A 17,081-nucleotide genomic window follows, 5' to 3' on the forward strand; every position below is an offset into this window, starting at 1 on the left:
TCTGAAGCCTCCACACTCTCTGGCAAGCTGGTCATGCACCCCAGGACCTCCACCCTAGACAGTAATCAAAATCCAAGCAGGTTAAAGGAAGAGTGATTACCCCTCAGACTGTTCACTTTTTCCCCCTACAATCTGCAGACCAGGAGCTGAAACTGCCATGTGGTGGCAGCTGCACATTCACAGCACCTCAGCCACTTCTCACCCTGTGGGCAAAGGCTGGTTTGCACTCCAAATTCCCAGGTCCCAAAGTCCACACTGCAGTGACCTCTTACTTTGTCCTTGGTATCTATGGGTTGATAATTCTGGAAACTGCAACAGCTACTGGTGATCTGAAGTCCTTCCAGGAAGAGACTGGTTGGGCTACCAAGGGGCTAAGACCTCCAGCTCAAGGTGGACTGTGGTCGGCTCCCAGCCACACTGGCCCCTTGCTGCAGACCTGCTGAGCTGTCCTCAATGGGGGGTTAGCTTCTCTGTGACATTTTGTGGGTTCTATAGCTCCAAAGTTTGTCAAGAGTGATTGTTTTACATGAATTGGGGGAGGTGGGAGCCAGAGCTGCAAGGAAGTCCTGTTTCTACTCTGCCATCTTGACTCCGCATCTCCAAAAATAACATTCTATTCTAAAACTGAGGGAACCTGTCTTAATTTTGTCCAATAAAATATATGCTATTTCATATTCTGTCTGCTAAGGCAGAGTACTCCAAATACTTTTCTAATCTGAAGAAGAAGCATGGAATAGTTGATAGAGTGTTGAACATGGAATCAGGAAGACCTGGATTCAGATTCTTCTTTCAACATTTACAAGCTCTGTGACTATGGGAAAGTACCAGTTTTCTGGGGTTATTTTGCATTTTAAAAACTGTAAATAAAATAGTACCCAACCTAACAAAGTTATCACAAAGTTATCAAAACTAATCACATGTGGAATATTCTTCGTATGTATGATAAAGATCTTATTAGTGTACCTTAACGTTTTCTAATAATGGTTTTGATATAGCCTTCAATGAAAAAGTGAATGTTCAACATTAAAAACCAACAAACAAAACTGCATTTGTATTCTCTTGCCAACATCAAAGTATTCTGTGGTTGTTCACATCAACCATTAGCAGAGTCCAGGAGTATGCATGTTAAGAATGCTCAAGTGGCAAAAGAGTTAATTTATACTTTCTGAAATTCTCTTTTCTGAAATCCTCAATATAATCCCTTATGTATAGCATAGATTTCTGATGCATTCCTTATAAGGTACTGAAGCTGCCTTTTTTCAGTGTTTCTATATATTTCTTTAGTTCTTTGTACAAACAATGCTGTAGAAAATAGATGTTAGATGCTTCTGATTTAGCAAGTATATAGATACACACAGACACACACACATACACACACAGAGAAAGAGACATAGAAAGACAGAGAGAAAGAGACAGAGAGGCATAGACAGAGAGTAAACATTGTAAAACCTACAAAAAAAATCATCTTCCATTATTGTATTGATGTTGTTAGTATTTTATAGCAAGGTACTTCTTTTATTCATTTTAGCTGCTCCCCTAAGCTTTTACCCATTTTGTATCTCTTCTTAAAATAAAAATTGGAAAATGAGAATCCCATGTATTCACATTTTAAAAAGAAAAAGTCTACTTCTTTCCACTTTAGCATTCATTTCTTCTTTGTCCTAAGTTTTTCATTCTTCCTTTCACTTTTGTTGCAATATCTGTGGATATTTTAGCTAACTTTTACTTTCTTTCAAGGATGGGGTGGTGAAACTCCATTTTTTTTTCCTTTGAATTCCTTGAAATACATCCTCTTAAAATCAAAGGTATATTCAAGACTTTTCATCTTTATTTTAATCATTCTCTATCTATAAATTGTGGAACAAAGAAATGAAAAGGTAAAAGTCTATGTTGACTATTCAGAATTCTCATGTCTTTATATAACTTTATATAATTTATAACTTTATAAAATTTTTTTGAGTCTGAAGGTAGTTGGAATGGTGAACACTAAACAAACTACTCCTGCTCCCCCATGCCAATAAATGTAATAATTTACTTTAACACACAAAAACTCACTAGTTATCTGAGTGTGATTCATTTCAGAATAAGCTATTTGTGCTAGAGATGTTTAAATCAAACATCAAAATCACTACCATGTTAGATGAAAATAAAAGCTGAGAAAATGGAATTGAATCCAATAAACAATACCAACCAGACCTATTTAAATAAGCAATCTATATCAGTAATTGGAAAATAATAAGACATATTTTTCTTGTACAGTTCTTGTGCAACTTTCTCTGACCCTATTTTGGGTTTTCTTGGCAAAGATATTAGCTTATTTTAAGACGAGGAAAGCAAGGTAAATACTGTTAAGTGAATTGCGCAGAGTAGCAGCACTAATAAGTGTCTAAGGATAGATTTCAATTCACAAAGATGAGTCTTCCTAATGCTAAGCCTTGTGCTCTATCCACTGTGCCACCCAGCTTTCTGAGAGACATTGGTTAAGATATTAAAATTCCTTAGAAAGAGTTAATCACTGAGAACTGAGTCAAATTTATGAGAACACAAGTCATTCCCCAATTGATCAATGGCCAAAGGGACAGACAATTTTCTAAAGAACAAATCAAAGTTAGCTAAAGTCATATTTTATAATATGCTCTGAATCATTATTGATAAGAGAATGCAACCCAAAATGACCAAGAGATTCCACTTCACACCTAACATATTTATTAATATGACAGAAAATGGAAAAGATAAGTTTTGGGAAGGATGTGGGAAAAGTGGGACATGGATCAAACCACACGTGAGAGAGCAATTCAAAGGCAATAAAACTGTACATAAAAGAGACTTTTTTAAGGCAAAAGGACCTAATTATGAAAAAATAAAATATTTATAGCAGCTCTTATTGGGGTGGAATTGAAAATTGAGTGAATTTCCCTCAGTTGGGGGATGACTGAACAAATAGTGGTATATGAATATAATAGAATACTAATAAGCTATAAAAAATTATGAGAAGGATAATATCAGAAAAAGCTTAAAAGACTTTTAAAAACGAATTCAAAGTGAATTGAGAACAAGAGAACATAGTATACAGTAACAGCAATATTATATGATCATCAACTATGCATGAGTTAGCTATTCTCTGCAATACAATGATATAAGACAATTCAAAATTACTTATGATGTAACTGCGAATGTGAATGGGATAAACTCTCCCATAAAATAAATAGCAGATTGGATTAAAAACCATAATCCTACAATATGGTATTTACAAGAAACATTTGAAGCAGAAAGAGAGAGATGAAATAAAGGTAAAAGACTGAGGTAAAATAAATTATGCTTTAGCTCATGTAAAAAAAATCAGGGGTAGTAATGCTGACCTCAGACAAATCAAAAGCAAAAATTCATACAATTAAAAGAGATAATGAAGGAAACTACATCCCACTAAAAGGTACCATAGACAATGAAATAATGTCAATACTAAATATGTGTACCAAGTGGTATAGCATCCAGATTCTTAGAGAAGTTATGTGAGTTCCAGGAAATAATACACAGCAAAACTATATTAGTGGGATACCTCAGTCACCCCTTCTCAGAACTAGATAAATCTAACCATAAAATAAACAACAAATAAATTAATGGGGTGAACATAATCTTAGAAAAGTTAGATATGTTGGACTTCCACAGAGTCAGCTGACCCCAGAGCTGGGGCCAGAGTTTCCCAAGCCCCAGCCCCTGAGCTGAGTGCATGGGAGGATGCAGCTGCAGTAGCTGGGGCAGGGGGGGCAGCTGGGGGTGCTGGGGCAAGATCTGGCACTGGGACATGGGCAGGGGGAGGGGCCAGGGCCCGAGGTCCAGTGGCAGGAGGGAGGGCCAAGTGGCTGACCCAGATCCCTGACTGGGGAGGGAGCTGAAGCTGCTGCCGTCCATCTTTCATTGTGTCCACAAGCACTTCCATATTGCCAGGGCCCACCTGGATGAGTTGAGCTGTGAGTTCCTGATGGTCAGGACCAGGTCTAGGGTGTTAGGAATGACAGGGGTGGCACCCAGCCTACATATTCCCCCACAGGACCTTGCTCCAGGGGACTCCATCTGCATCCATTACAACATCACAGAATCTTATTCTGTGGTGTCCCCAATCTGGTCTGTGGAATCTGATGACCCTAAATTGGCTGCCATTCTGGAGAGTCTTGTGGACATAAAGAAAGAAGGTGAATGACTTAGCTTTTGCTAAGATAGCTAATATATTGCTGAGATACTGCTGTTGCAGTATATGAAGATGATCATTTCAGACTTGTAAAAACTGTAGAACCTCCCTCAGCATCCAGATATTGAGATGCTGGACCAGTCACTTCCGGCAAAGCAGGGAACACAAGAAGATGTTTCTTCTGAAGATGAAGATGAAGAAAAGCCTAAGGGTACAGAAGACCTAGATTGCTATGAAATGAAAGAAGAAGAACCAGCTGAGGGGAAAAAAAATTCTGAGGATGATGGCATTGGTAAGGACAACTTGACCACATAAGAGAAAATTAAAAAGAATCAGAAGCAAGATTACTTAAATGGTGCTGATGAAGGAGCTCAGGGACATTTATCAATTGCAAAGTTTTATAGGGAGAAACTATGCAGTCAAATTAGTAGATTATAGCCTGCACAATTGAAACTTCAAACTCCTCAAGGTTTAACAGGACAATGTTTTGTACAACAATCTCCAAATCCTCAAAGAGGAGCTTATTCATTCTCCTCAAATTTTCTCTTTTAAAGACAATTTTCACTTTCACCTGCCATTTGTTAGGTCTGTCTCTCCAGTCCTCTCAGCAAGGTATGTTCTGGGTGGAGGTGCCATATGCATGGAACTTCTTACCAAACAGGCCTAGAGCAATGCCTACTCCATAGAGTCCATGATCATGTGGATCAGTGCCACCCTTATGAAAGGGAAAGCATGAGTACAGTATGGAGCTAACAAATCCAGTCTGACAAGAGCACAGCAGTCCTACAAGTCCCTGGTGCATATCCATGAAAAAAAAAATAGCTGGTACACCACCCCTTGTAATGTAATGCCAAAAGAAGGCAACTTCCCAGGTTCAAAATACCAGCATAGGTGCTCTCCATTTTATTCAGTAACAAACCCAGAACAGAGAAGATCAAAACATAACATCATTCAAAATACAGCATTTACTAAGCATGATTAAATAATCTCCAAGTACTATCCCACCCCAGGACCTTCCAATCATTCAATCAATTACAAAGTCCCTGTTCTAAATACTACTCCACCCCTAGGCTATACCTTAATTAAGTCCACCACAAAGCCCCTCTTCTCAAATGGAGATTAGTTTCCAAACATAAGGTCAAAAGTTCCCCACCCCTGGATCACAATTGAATCTACCCCAGAGTTACATCAAGTTTAAACACAGCACTTAATACCCAAATGGAGGTCTTTTCTTCATCTTGACACGAGGCAAATTCTCAGCAATCTTAGTTCCTGGGGAGACAAGGCTTAGCAAGGCCATAAGATACATTGCCAGTGCCTTCATGAATTTATCCTCTGTCTGTAGAACAGCCCTAGAACCCCTGAACACATTAGCAAAGCCCTCTCCCAGGATTTCTGTAAACATACAACAAGAAAATCCTTCTTCAGGGCTTCTGAACCAACAGAAAGGCTCCCAGACCCCTGCAACAACAGCACTGTCCCTCACCAGTGGACAGTATTCACTCTCTGTCTGCAGGACAGTCTCAGGGCTTCTTAGCAAACAGCCAGGTTCCAGGACTTCTTCAACAAAAGGACTGTCTTTCACCAGTGGACAAATCTGGCAAAACAACATCAAAACAGACAGACAAAGTACCAGCAAAACAGCCATGTCTCCTCAGTCCTTGGCAGCTCAGGGGGCAGGTCTCAAAAGTCCAGGGCAATTCAAAGCGGCCACCAGCAATTCTCTTAGTGTCTCTCTCTCTCTCTCTCCACGAGGTGCTGCTTCCAAAAAAAGATCTTCCGCCTCTCTCTAGTGTCTCTCCAAATCTACATCACCAGCTCCTCCCAGTTCAGGACTTTCTTTTCACATCAACAAGCCCATCCCACAGGTGGGATTAACAAGCTCTGGGTTTTAACACAATCAATTTGAAAACCAAGCCAATACAGGGGGAACTTTAAATGCCATTACTATCACACCCCTCCCCCCAAAAAAGAAGATGGCTAACCAGGAAGTTCCTCCCTCCACCTCCCCAACACCACTGGAACAATTACCTTTGAATGTTGTATTTGGATCTTATGCTACTTCTGTGGTTCCCTTCCTCATTCACTCTTTTCTTGGACATGGCACTGCCTATTGCAGGACAATGATGGCTATTCTAAATGCTAAGGAAAACAAAACAAAATAAAACACAGAACTCTTTCAGATATTCAAGGTTGACTTAGAAACCAACCAACCACATTGCTGGGACCCTTGCTGGCAGAAGTTCTTATAAAAGAAACATTTGAGCCTTCTTATATCCCTGGAAACTCATCTGTGCTCCAGACTAGAGCAGCCTCCTTACATGTCATAGGGATTTTTAATTTATTTTCTCTTACTTCATGTACACTACTTTTTTTGGTGACAATGTATGATTGATATGTATGAAAAAACGTATCTTTGGGAAAACAATTACAGTTTGTTAATTTGAAAATGAAATTAGATAGCATAGACAATTGGACAAAATTAAATGTGGATGGAAAAAAAATACAACTTTTTCTCTGTGGTACGTGGCACCTACATAAAAATAGGCCATGAATTAGGATATAAAAACCTCACAATCCAACGCAGAGAAACATACATATTAAATGTATCCATTTCAGATCATGATGTAATAAAAATTACATGTAATAATGGGCAATGGAAACATACACTAAAATTAATTGGAGTATAAATAATCTAATCTTAAAGAATAAGTGGGTCAAACTACAAATCACAGAAATTATTAATAATTTCAACAAAGAGAATGACAATAATGAGACAATATTTCAAAACTTATGGGATGAAGTGAAAATAATTCTTAGGGGGAATTCTATATCTTGCAATGATTACATGAATAAAATAGAGAAATAAGAGATTAATGAAGTGGACATCCAACTAAAACAGCTAGTTAAATAACAAATTAAATATCTTCCATGGAAGACAAAATGAGAATTTCTTAAAATCAAAACAGCAGGGGAAGCTAGGTGGCTCAATGAATAGAGCAGTGACCCTGTTATCAGGAGTATCTGAGTTCAAATCCAGCCTCAGAAACTTAACTTACTATCCATGTGATCTTGAGCAGGTCACTTAAGCCCAACTGCCCTACCTTCCCCCTCCAAAAAGCAAAAATAAAATAAAATATAATCAAAGGGGAGATTGGTAAATTTAAAATTAACATAACTACTAAACTAATAAAACAAAGAGTTAACTTCATAAAAAAATAGAAAAAACCTTTGGGTAATTTGGTTTAAAAAAAAAAAGAAAACCAAATTACCTGTATCAAAAATGAAAAGGGTGAATTCAGAATGAATAAAAGGAAACTAAATCAAAAATTAGGAGCTATTTGGCCAAATATATCCCTATAAATCTCACAATCTTAATGAGTTGGGTGAATATTTACAAAAAATATTATTTGCCCATATTACCAGAAAAGGAAATAAAATATTTAAATAGCCCCATTTCAGAAAAATAAATTAAATTAACTATAAATAACTTCTCAAAGGAAAATATCTCCAGGGCCAGATGGATTTACAACTGAATTCTAACAAATATTTAAAGAGCCATTAATTCCAACACTATATGAACTATTTGGAAAAATAGTTGGAGTCCTATAGGATTATTTTTGTAATATGGATATGGTGCTGATATCTAAAGCAGGTAGAGCCAAAACAAAGAAAAAAATATAAACAAATTTCCCTAATGAATATTAATGCAAAAAAATAAATAAAATATTAGCAATTAGATTACAGTAATTTATCACCAGGATAATGTACTATGACCATGTGGGATTGATACTAGGAATGCAGAGCTGGTTCAATATTAGGAAAAATATCAACATAATTCATCACATCAAAAAAATTCATAAAGGAACTCATGATTGTCTTAGTGGGTGGAGAAAAATGTTTTGAAGAAAATGCAACATTCATTCCTATTAAAATACTAGAGATGGGGCAGTCAATTTGGTGGAATAAAGAGAGGTACTTGCTTGAGTTCTCCCCAAAATCCTATGTAACAAATTATTCTAAACAAATTCTACAGCAGCAGAACCCACACAAAGACAGAGTGAAACTAATTTCCAACCTAAGACAACCATGAAAGTTGGTAGGAAAGCTCTGTGATTCTAGACTGGCAGAACTCAGTCCAGGACAAGCCACACCAGCATAGACTGGTTCCAGGAAACCTAGGGCAGAACCTCAAGGGAGGGATTCACAGGCAGCTGTGGTGACTTCCAGACTTCTGTAAAGCCAAGCATATGAAACATTCCCGAGGACTGCTGCTGTGAACAGATTCAAGGTTCTGATTACACAGTACAGTGAACTCTCTATTTATTCAGTAACAAACTAAGACAAAAGATTCACAGAAATCAAAGTACAGCATTCACAATTTTATGACATAACAACTTATCACTAAAATGGCAATATATTTTTCACCAAAGTGGCCTCATAATTTTAAACAAAGTATATTCATTTAGTAACTCAATCATTTAGTAAGTGCTTAATTCAATCATCCTTAGAGATGCTTGTCTCCTTAATGGACACAAAGTACAAAGATCAAAGTTTTCTACTCCTAGGTCACAGTAAATCATAATCTTCTCAGTCAGCATCAGGTACCCAAGAAGAGATCTTTTTATCTTGACTCAAGGCTCGCCCTAAGCTTCCATGGTTCCTCTTCCATTGTCCCAGATCCTGCCCAAATTTACACAGCTGTCATCTGTAATGTTAAGGGAATCTGAAGATCATTCATGCCCCTTTGTATTGGCAAGTGAGCAGGTACTTAGTACCTTGTTTCAAGTTAACACTTTGTTTAAGGTATTTAATTAACACAGAAGTAGTTAACACCTTGGGAGGAAGTTGCTGGAGTAACAGAAAAGGGCAGAACAGGGAGGAGCTATACAGTATATGTAGAAGAACACAAGTTGGACAGATAGAATTTCCTGGGTAAGCATTGTGGAGGCAGGGAATTTTCTGCTGGACTGAAGACTAAACTGAGAATTGAAAAGAACTGAGAAGAGGAATGAGAATTGAGAACTGAGACAGAATTTCTTGGAGCAAGCCATGTGGAGGAAAAAGTGATTTTCATTTTGAGAATGGAGCTTATGGTGCTGAGGACTTCCAAGGGCCAGCCAGAGCAGCTGAGGATTTCCAAGGGTCATCTGGATCTGAAGAAGATTTCTGAGGGCTAGCTGGAGCTGCCAAAGACTGAGGAAGCATTACTGTGCTACTGGTACTTTGTACAAATGTTGTTGTGACTTTTTTAATATGTATGAATGTCCTTGTGGCTTTGTTAAGTCTTGTCTTCCCAGGAACAGAGACTCTGAAGAATATGGGATGGATTGGATACTGTGAGCTTCAATGTGGAGCAGGAACTGCACAAAGAGCTGGACAAGGAACTGGGAACTGTCTGCCTTTGAACCCAGGCAACAATTTGGTGGATTTAGGTAGGCTACCTGCCTCAAGTCAAGATGAAAAGACCTTTCTGTGGATATTGAGTGGTGACTAATGAAATTGCCTGAGTAGTGACTGATGAAATAGAATACTGAGTAGTGACTGACGAAATTATAATTTACTAGTGACCTAGGGGTGGATGGCTTTTGTACTTTCCACTACCCCTTAAGAGGGTACTGAGTAGTGACTGTTGAAGTTGGAACTTTATTGCGCCGCATGGGTGAAGAACTTTGACTTTTGCACTTTGTGACCCTTAAGGAGGCAAGCCTTAAGGATGATTAAATGATTGAGTTAATAAAAGATTCTCCTCTGTTGAAAACTATGTGACCACTTTGGTAAAAAACTATGTGGCCATTTTAGTGTAAGTTGTTGATCTGTGACATGGTGAATGCTGTATTTTGATCTTCTGTGATAAGCTGTAAATTGTCAGTGCTGTACCTTGATTTTCTGTGAATTCTTTGCTCTTATTTGTTATTGAATAAACAGAGAGTTCAATATACTGTGTAATCAGAATCTTAAAAGCTGATCACAAGAGCAGTCCTCTGGAAAGCTGTGCGTGTATGGCTTTACATCACCTTGGTTCAAACGCCAGCAGCTCCCAGTTCCTTGTCCACCTCCTTGTCCAGTGTTTCATTCAGTTCCTTGTCCAGTTCCCATTCCATATTGAAGCTCATCATGTCCAGTCCACCTCAAGTCCTTCACAGTTTCTGTTTCTGGGAAGACAAAGATTAGCAGAGCCAAAACAACATTCATGCACATTGCCAGCACCATCATCAATTCACTATCTGCCTGTGAAATAAACATAGAAGCACAAACAAGGTCCAAGAGATGAACACAAATCATCAAAACAGACCAATAATCAAGGTCCAAGAGGTCGGTACAAATCATCAGTAATGTCGCAGGAACTCCAAAACCTTCCTCCAGGACTTTTGTAAACAGATAATGAGAAAATCCTCTTTCAGGGATTCCATTAATGTCCCAGTACAAAGTATCACAAACAAACATCAATACAGACAATACAGACAAATATAGAGTGCCAGGAAACCACAACTTTTCTCCTTCTCCACCACAAGAGCTCCCTTATCAGTTCTGCTCTCTCCAGCCTGGGCATCTCCTTATGATCATTAAGGTCATTTAGCTCCTTGCCTTTCTGTTGCATGAGTTCACAATTTCTAGCATTTTGGCATCTTAATACTTGTTACAAACATGAACTGAAACAAGGTGTTAAATACTTCTCTATTAATTCAATAGCTGAAACATGTTGTTAACTATTTCTTTGCTTGCCATTAAAACTTCTCAACTCACAAATGCCAAAGACAATTTATAACCTCAGTAGGAAAGGTCTGTTGGACTTGGGTGAGAGAGGAGCATAATCCAGCACCAGGTCCCACCACAGCCCCAGGGTATAGGTCGTAGCAGTGGCAATGACAGCTTCAGGAACTCTCAGCCCACAGAATGTAAGGGGATAGAACAACTGATCATAAAGAGATTACAGTCCTATTTGGTAGCACTGAGGCAGGATTCTTTTGCTTTGCCCATTCTTGGATATTGGTTGTAGTCCTGGAGTAAAGAGGAGAACATGCATAGCAGAGTTTATGGCAGAGGTGGATAGGGAATCATACTCACACTTCCAGGGCAGAAAAGAGTGCTTGTGCTCACTCATAGACCAGAGCACAGGCCAGGAGAAGAGTAAACACTTCTTCTTATATCATACCTCCTTGGTAGAACTAAAACCTTACAGGGCCCTAGGAGTGTCTCTGAAAAACACTGCAAAAAACATGTGAAGCTTTGGATAGTATGACCTCTACATTGGAAGCAAACTCTGCCTTAGAAACGAGTTAAAATGTCAAGTAGTTGACTAGGAAAATGAACAAACAGCAGGAGAAAATGCAGACTGTATAAAGTTACTATGGTAACAAGGAAGAGTAAAACATATACTCAGAAAAAGACAACAAAGTCAAAGTTCTTATATCCAAAGCCTCTAAGAATAATAAGAATTCGTTATAGGCCATGGAAGAGCTCAAAAATGGTTTTGAAAATCAAGTAAGAAAGACAGAGGAAAAGTTGGGAAAAGAAATGAGAGTGATGGAAGAAAAGCATGAAAATGAATCAACAGTTTGCTAAAGGAGACCCCCCAAATTTTTTTTGAAAAAAAAATAATACCTTAAAAAATAGATAAGACCAAATGGTAAAAGAGGTCCAAAAAACCAACAAGGAGTAGAATGTCTCAAAAAGTAGGATTGGCCAGATAGAAAAGAATGTCAAAAAGTCCACTAAAATTAAAATGGAGCAAATGGAAGGTAAAGACCCTATGGGAAATCATGAAATTATAAAATAAAACCAAAAGAATGAAAAAAAGAAGACAATGTAAAATATCTCACTAAAAAAAGAGCTGACCTTGCAAATAGATACAGGAGTGAAATTTTAAAATGATTAGAATACCTGAAAATAGTGATCAAAAAAAAAAAACCACAGCCTAAAAAAAAAAAAAACCACAGCCTAGACAACAACTTTTGGACCCAAGATTGTGCAACAAAAGCAGGAACTTACTTGAGCTCATTCCCAATAAGCTCCAATGCCTGTAAAAAATTACTCTGAACAAATTTTACTGGCTCAGAACTGACAAAATGACAAAGTAAAATGCATCACCAGCTGAAGAAAGCCTGTCAGGTCAAAAGGAAAGGTCTATTGCACTGGATTGGGACCTGGATGTAGTCCCACATGGGTCATGCCAGCACAGACTGCTGGACCAGACCAGGTGGAACAGACATCAGGGGACTGAATCACTGGCAGATGTGGTAGTTTCCAGAATTCTAGACCCATAAATGCCCAAAAGAAAGTAAAATGTCAGTGGGGAAACTCTGTTGCACCTGGGTGAGTGAAGATTGATGTCTGGCCCCTACCCCCAGGGTAGTGGAGATGGTGGCAGTTGCAGCAGCACGGCAACTGATTCCCAAACTCCAGGACCATAGATAGTAGAGGAACCAAGCAGCTGATCAGAGGGCACTTGCAGAAATGTCTTTGCTGCCACTGAGGCATGATTATCATTTATTGCCCTGCTTGGATCAAGGTCACAGCCCTGGGTGATGGTAATGGCTGAGGATGACTGCTGGCATGGCAGAACTTGATTAGAATATAGAGAGTCAGTCCTCCTCACAGTTCTAAGGTAGGGGCCCAGAAGAGACTCTGACAATAGCTGTGCAAAATTCATGAAATTTGGAACACAACACTGTCTACTCTGGAAGCAGAGTTCTGCCATGGTAAAGAGCTCAAAAGTCAGGAAATTTACTGGCAAGAAGAGCAAACAGAGGAAGAAATATCAGGATTGTTCTTTGACAACAAAGAAGATCAAAACATAGACCTAGAAGAAGAGAACAAATTCAAGACTCCTGCATTAAAAGCCTCCAAGAAAAATATTAATTGGTTGCAGACCAATGAGCTCAAGAAGAACTTTTAAAATCAAGAAAAGTAAAGGAAAAATTGGGAATAGAAATGAGAGCTATGCAAGAAAATAATGACAACTCAGTCAGCAGCTTGCTAAATGAGACCCAAAAATTACAGAAGAAAATAATACCTTAAAAATAGACTAATTGAAATGTCAAAAGAGGTCTAAAGAATCAATGATGAGAAGACAGCCTTAAAAAGCAGAATTGCCCTGATGGATAAGGAAGTTCAAAAGATGACTGAAGAAAATAATACCTTCAAAATTAGATTGGAGCTAATGGAAGCTAATGACTTTATGAGAAATCAAGATATAAAACAGATCCAAAAGAATGAAAAAAATAGAAGGCAATGTGAAATATCTCTTTGGAAAAACTACTGATATGGAAAATAGATCCAGGAGAGAGAATTTAAAGCTTATTGGAGTACCTAAAAGTAGACTAGACTGCAAGATCTAAAAAGAGCCTAGACATCATCATTCAAGAAATTATGAAGCAACATTTCCCTGGTAGTCTAGAAACAGAGGGTAAAACAGAAATTCCCTAAATCAAGGGGAACATATTACAAGCAGTTAGGAAGAAACAATTTGAGTGTTGTGGAAACACTATCAGGATAATGTGAGATGGGTTCGGAATATGATATTCCAGAGGTCAAATGAGCTCCACTTAAAAATGAAGGATCACCTACCAACAAAACTAAGCATAATACTTTGGAGGAAAATATGGACATTCAAGAAATAGAGGACTTGCAACCATTCTTGATAAAAAGACTAGAACTGAATGGAAAATTTGACTTTCAAATGCAAGAAGCAAGAGAAGCATGAAAAGGTAAGCAAGGAAGAGAAATCATAAGAAACACTAAAGTTGAATGGTTTAAATTACTACATGGAAAGACAAAATGTGTAGCTCATAAAGTTTCTCTCAGTATGAGGACAGTTGAAGGGAATATATTTGTATATATGTGTGTGTACATATATATATATATATATAATGTATAGGTATATGCATTATATATGTATATATAAATATGTATGTATGGATGGGTGTATTTGTGTGAGTGTATGTGTATATGTGTGTATATGAGTGTGTGTATGTGTATATGTATACAAAGACAAAGGGCACAGTGTGAGTTCAATATGAAAGAATGATATCTAAAAATAAAATTAACAAGTGACAGAGGAATATATTATAAGAAGGAGAAAGGGAGAGTCAGAACAGGGTCAATTATCTCACATAAAAGAGGCAAGAGAAAGCTATTTCAATGGAGGGGAAGACCAGGGATATGAAAGGGAATGAGACAACCTTACTCTCATTAGATCTGGCTTAAGGAAGGAATTCAATACACACTCCATTGGTTTCTTACCCCACAGGAAATAGGGGGCAATGGAATACAAGGTTGGGATGAAAGAAAGGAGGGCGGATTAGGAGAGGGGGTAATCAGAAGCAAACAGTTTTGAAAAGGGACAGGAACAAAGGAGAAAATGGAATAAACTGGGGGTCACATAGGATGAGGGAAATATAATGATTCTTTCACAATATGACTATTGTGGAAATATTTTGAATGACTGCACATGTATAGCCTGCGTTGAATTTCTTGTCTTTCCAGTAGGAGTGATGAGGAGCGATAAAGGGATAGAATATAGAACTCAAAAGTTTAAAGACCAATGATGAAAATTTGTTGTTTTATGCTACCAAGAAATGAGGTGTACAGGCAATGGGGTATAGACATCCATTTTTGCCCCTGAAGAAAATAAGTCGTAAGGGGGTAAGTGGAGGGATGGAATGGGATATGAGAGGGCATATTTTTGGAAAATGGTAATCACTATGCTTGCCATCTTGGGGAAAGATGGGGAAATTTTTGGAAATAAAAATCTTATGGAAATGAGTGTTGGAAACTAAAAATAAACAAATTCTGAAAAAAAAGAAAGAAATTATCAAGGAAGTGCTGACATTCTAGAACCTGAGGGTAAAATAGAAATTGAAAGAATCCAACAATCACCTCCTGAAAGTGTTATCAAAAGGAAACCTGACAGGAATATTATAGACGCAATCCAGATTTCCCAGGTCAAAGAGAAAATATTGCAAGCAATCAGAAAGAAACAATTCAAGTATTGTGGAAACACAATCAGGATAACACAAAATTTAATAGTTTCTACATAAAGGGAAAAGAGGAGTTGGGATATGATATTCTGGAGGCCAAAGGAGCTAGGAATAAAACCAAGAATCACTTATCCAGCAAGACTGAATATTATCCTTCAGGGGAAAAAATTACATTCAATGACATAGAGATATTTAATACATTTTTTTTAATCTTGTGCATATATTTATTTATTTATTTTTACTTTACAACATCCAGTTTCACAATATCTAGAGTTTCAAACTTTCTATCCCTCACTCTCCCCTCCCCCCACCATGGTGGCATACAATCAAATACAAGATCTACAAATACCTTTATACTAAACATTAGTCATGTTGTAAAAGATTATAACCAATGGGGTGAACAACGAGAAAGAGGAAATAAAATAAAACAAGAATAAGTGAGAGAGCAAGTAGTTTGCTTCAATCTTCATTCAGACTCTCTAGTTCTTTCTCTGGTTGTGGATAGCTCTTTCCATCATGAGTCTTTTGGAGTTGCCTTATAGCCTTGTATTGCTGAGAGGAGCCCAATCTATCAAAGTTAATCATCACACATGCATTGTGTCTGTAATTGTGTACAAATTTCTCCTGGTTCTCCTCTTCTCACTCAACATCAGTTTATATAAGTCTCTACAGGTTATTATGACCTCCCTCTGCTCCTCATTTCTTATATCACAAAAATATTCCATGACATGAATATACTACAAATTGTTTAGCCATTCCCCAATTGATGGGCATCCCCTAAATTTCCAGTTCTTTTCCATCACAGAAAGAGTGCTATAAATATTGTTGTACATATAGGTCTTTCTCCCACTTCTACAATCTCTTTGGGATACAGCCCTAGAAGTGGTATTGCTGGGTCAAAGGATATGAATACTTATAGCCCTTTGGGCATAGTTCCAAATAGTGCTCCAGAATGATTGAATCAGTTCACAACTCCACCAGCAATGCATTAGTGTTCCAATTTTTCCCCAACCTCTCCAGCATTCATCATTTTCCTGTTTTTGTCATCTTAGCCAATCTGACTGGTAAGATGTTGCACTTCAGAGTTGTTTTCATTTGTATTTCTCTAATCAATAGTTATTTAGAGCATTTTTTCACATGTTTATAGATATATTTAATTTCTTCCTCTGAAAAGTGCCTGTTCATATCATTTGACCATTTATTAATTGGGGAATGATTTAGATGCTTATAGATTTTGCTCAATTCTCTGAATATTTTAGGAATGAGGCCTTTATCAGAGACACTGGTTGTAAAAATTCTTTCCCAATTTTCCATTCCCCTCTTAATCTTGGTTGCATTGGCTTTATTTGTAAAGAATCTTTTCAATTTAATGTGATCAAAATTATCCATTTTGCATTTCATAATGTTCTCTAACTGTGGTTTGGTCATAAAATCTTCCTTTCTCCATAAATCTGACAGGTAAACCATTCCTTGTTCTCCCAGATTACTTCAGTATCAGCCTTTATACCTAGATCATACACCAATTTAGACTTTACCTTGGTATACAGTGTAAGATATTGGTCTATACCCAGTTTCTGCCAAACTAAATTCCAGTTTTCTCTAAAGTTTTTGTAAAATAGTGAGATCTTATACCCAAAACTGGGGTCTGTGTGTTTATCAAAGAGTAGTCATTGCCTGCTGTGTATATAATCTATTCCACTGATCCACTTCTCTATTGCTCAATCATTACCTGGTAGTTTTGATTACTGTTGCTTTATTAAAACAGATCAAAATCTGGTATGGCTAGGCCACCTTCCCTAGCATTTCTTTTCATTAATTCCCTTGATATTCGGTAAATTTTGTTCTTCCAAATGAATTTTGTTACTAATTTTTCTAGCTCTATAAAATAATATTTTGGTAAATTGATTTGTATG

General features: G+C 37.5%; 1 pseudogene; it reads left to right on the forward strand.

Annotated features, from left to right (window-relative positions):
• Positions 1-4,009: 4,009 nt before the first annotated feature.
• LOC138156072 (ubiquitin-conjugating enzyme E2 Q1-like) overlaps positions 4,010-17,081 on the forward strand; it is a 31,398-nt pseudogene continuing 18,326 nt past the window's right edge.

Source organism: Petaurus breviceps, unplaced genomic scaffold (genome assembly GCF_028583685.1).
Source record: "Petaurus breviceps papuanus isolate PSGF00001 unplaced genomic scaffold, PetGlider_PUasm1.0 98, whole genome shotgun sequence".
Classification (NCBI taxonomy): Eukaryota; Metazoa; Chordata; class Mammalia; order Diprotodontia; family Petauridae; genus Petaurus; species Petaurus breviceps.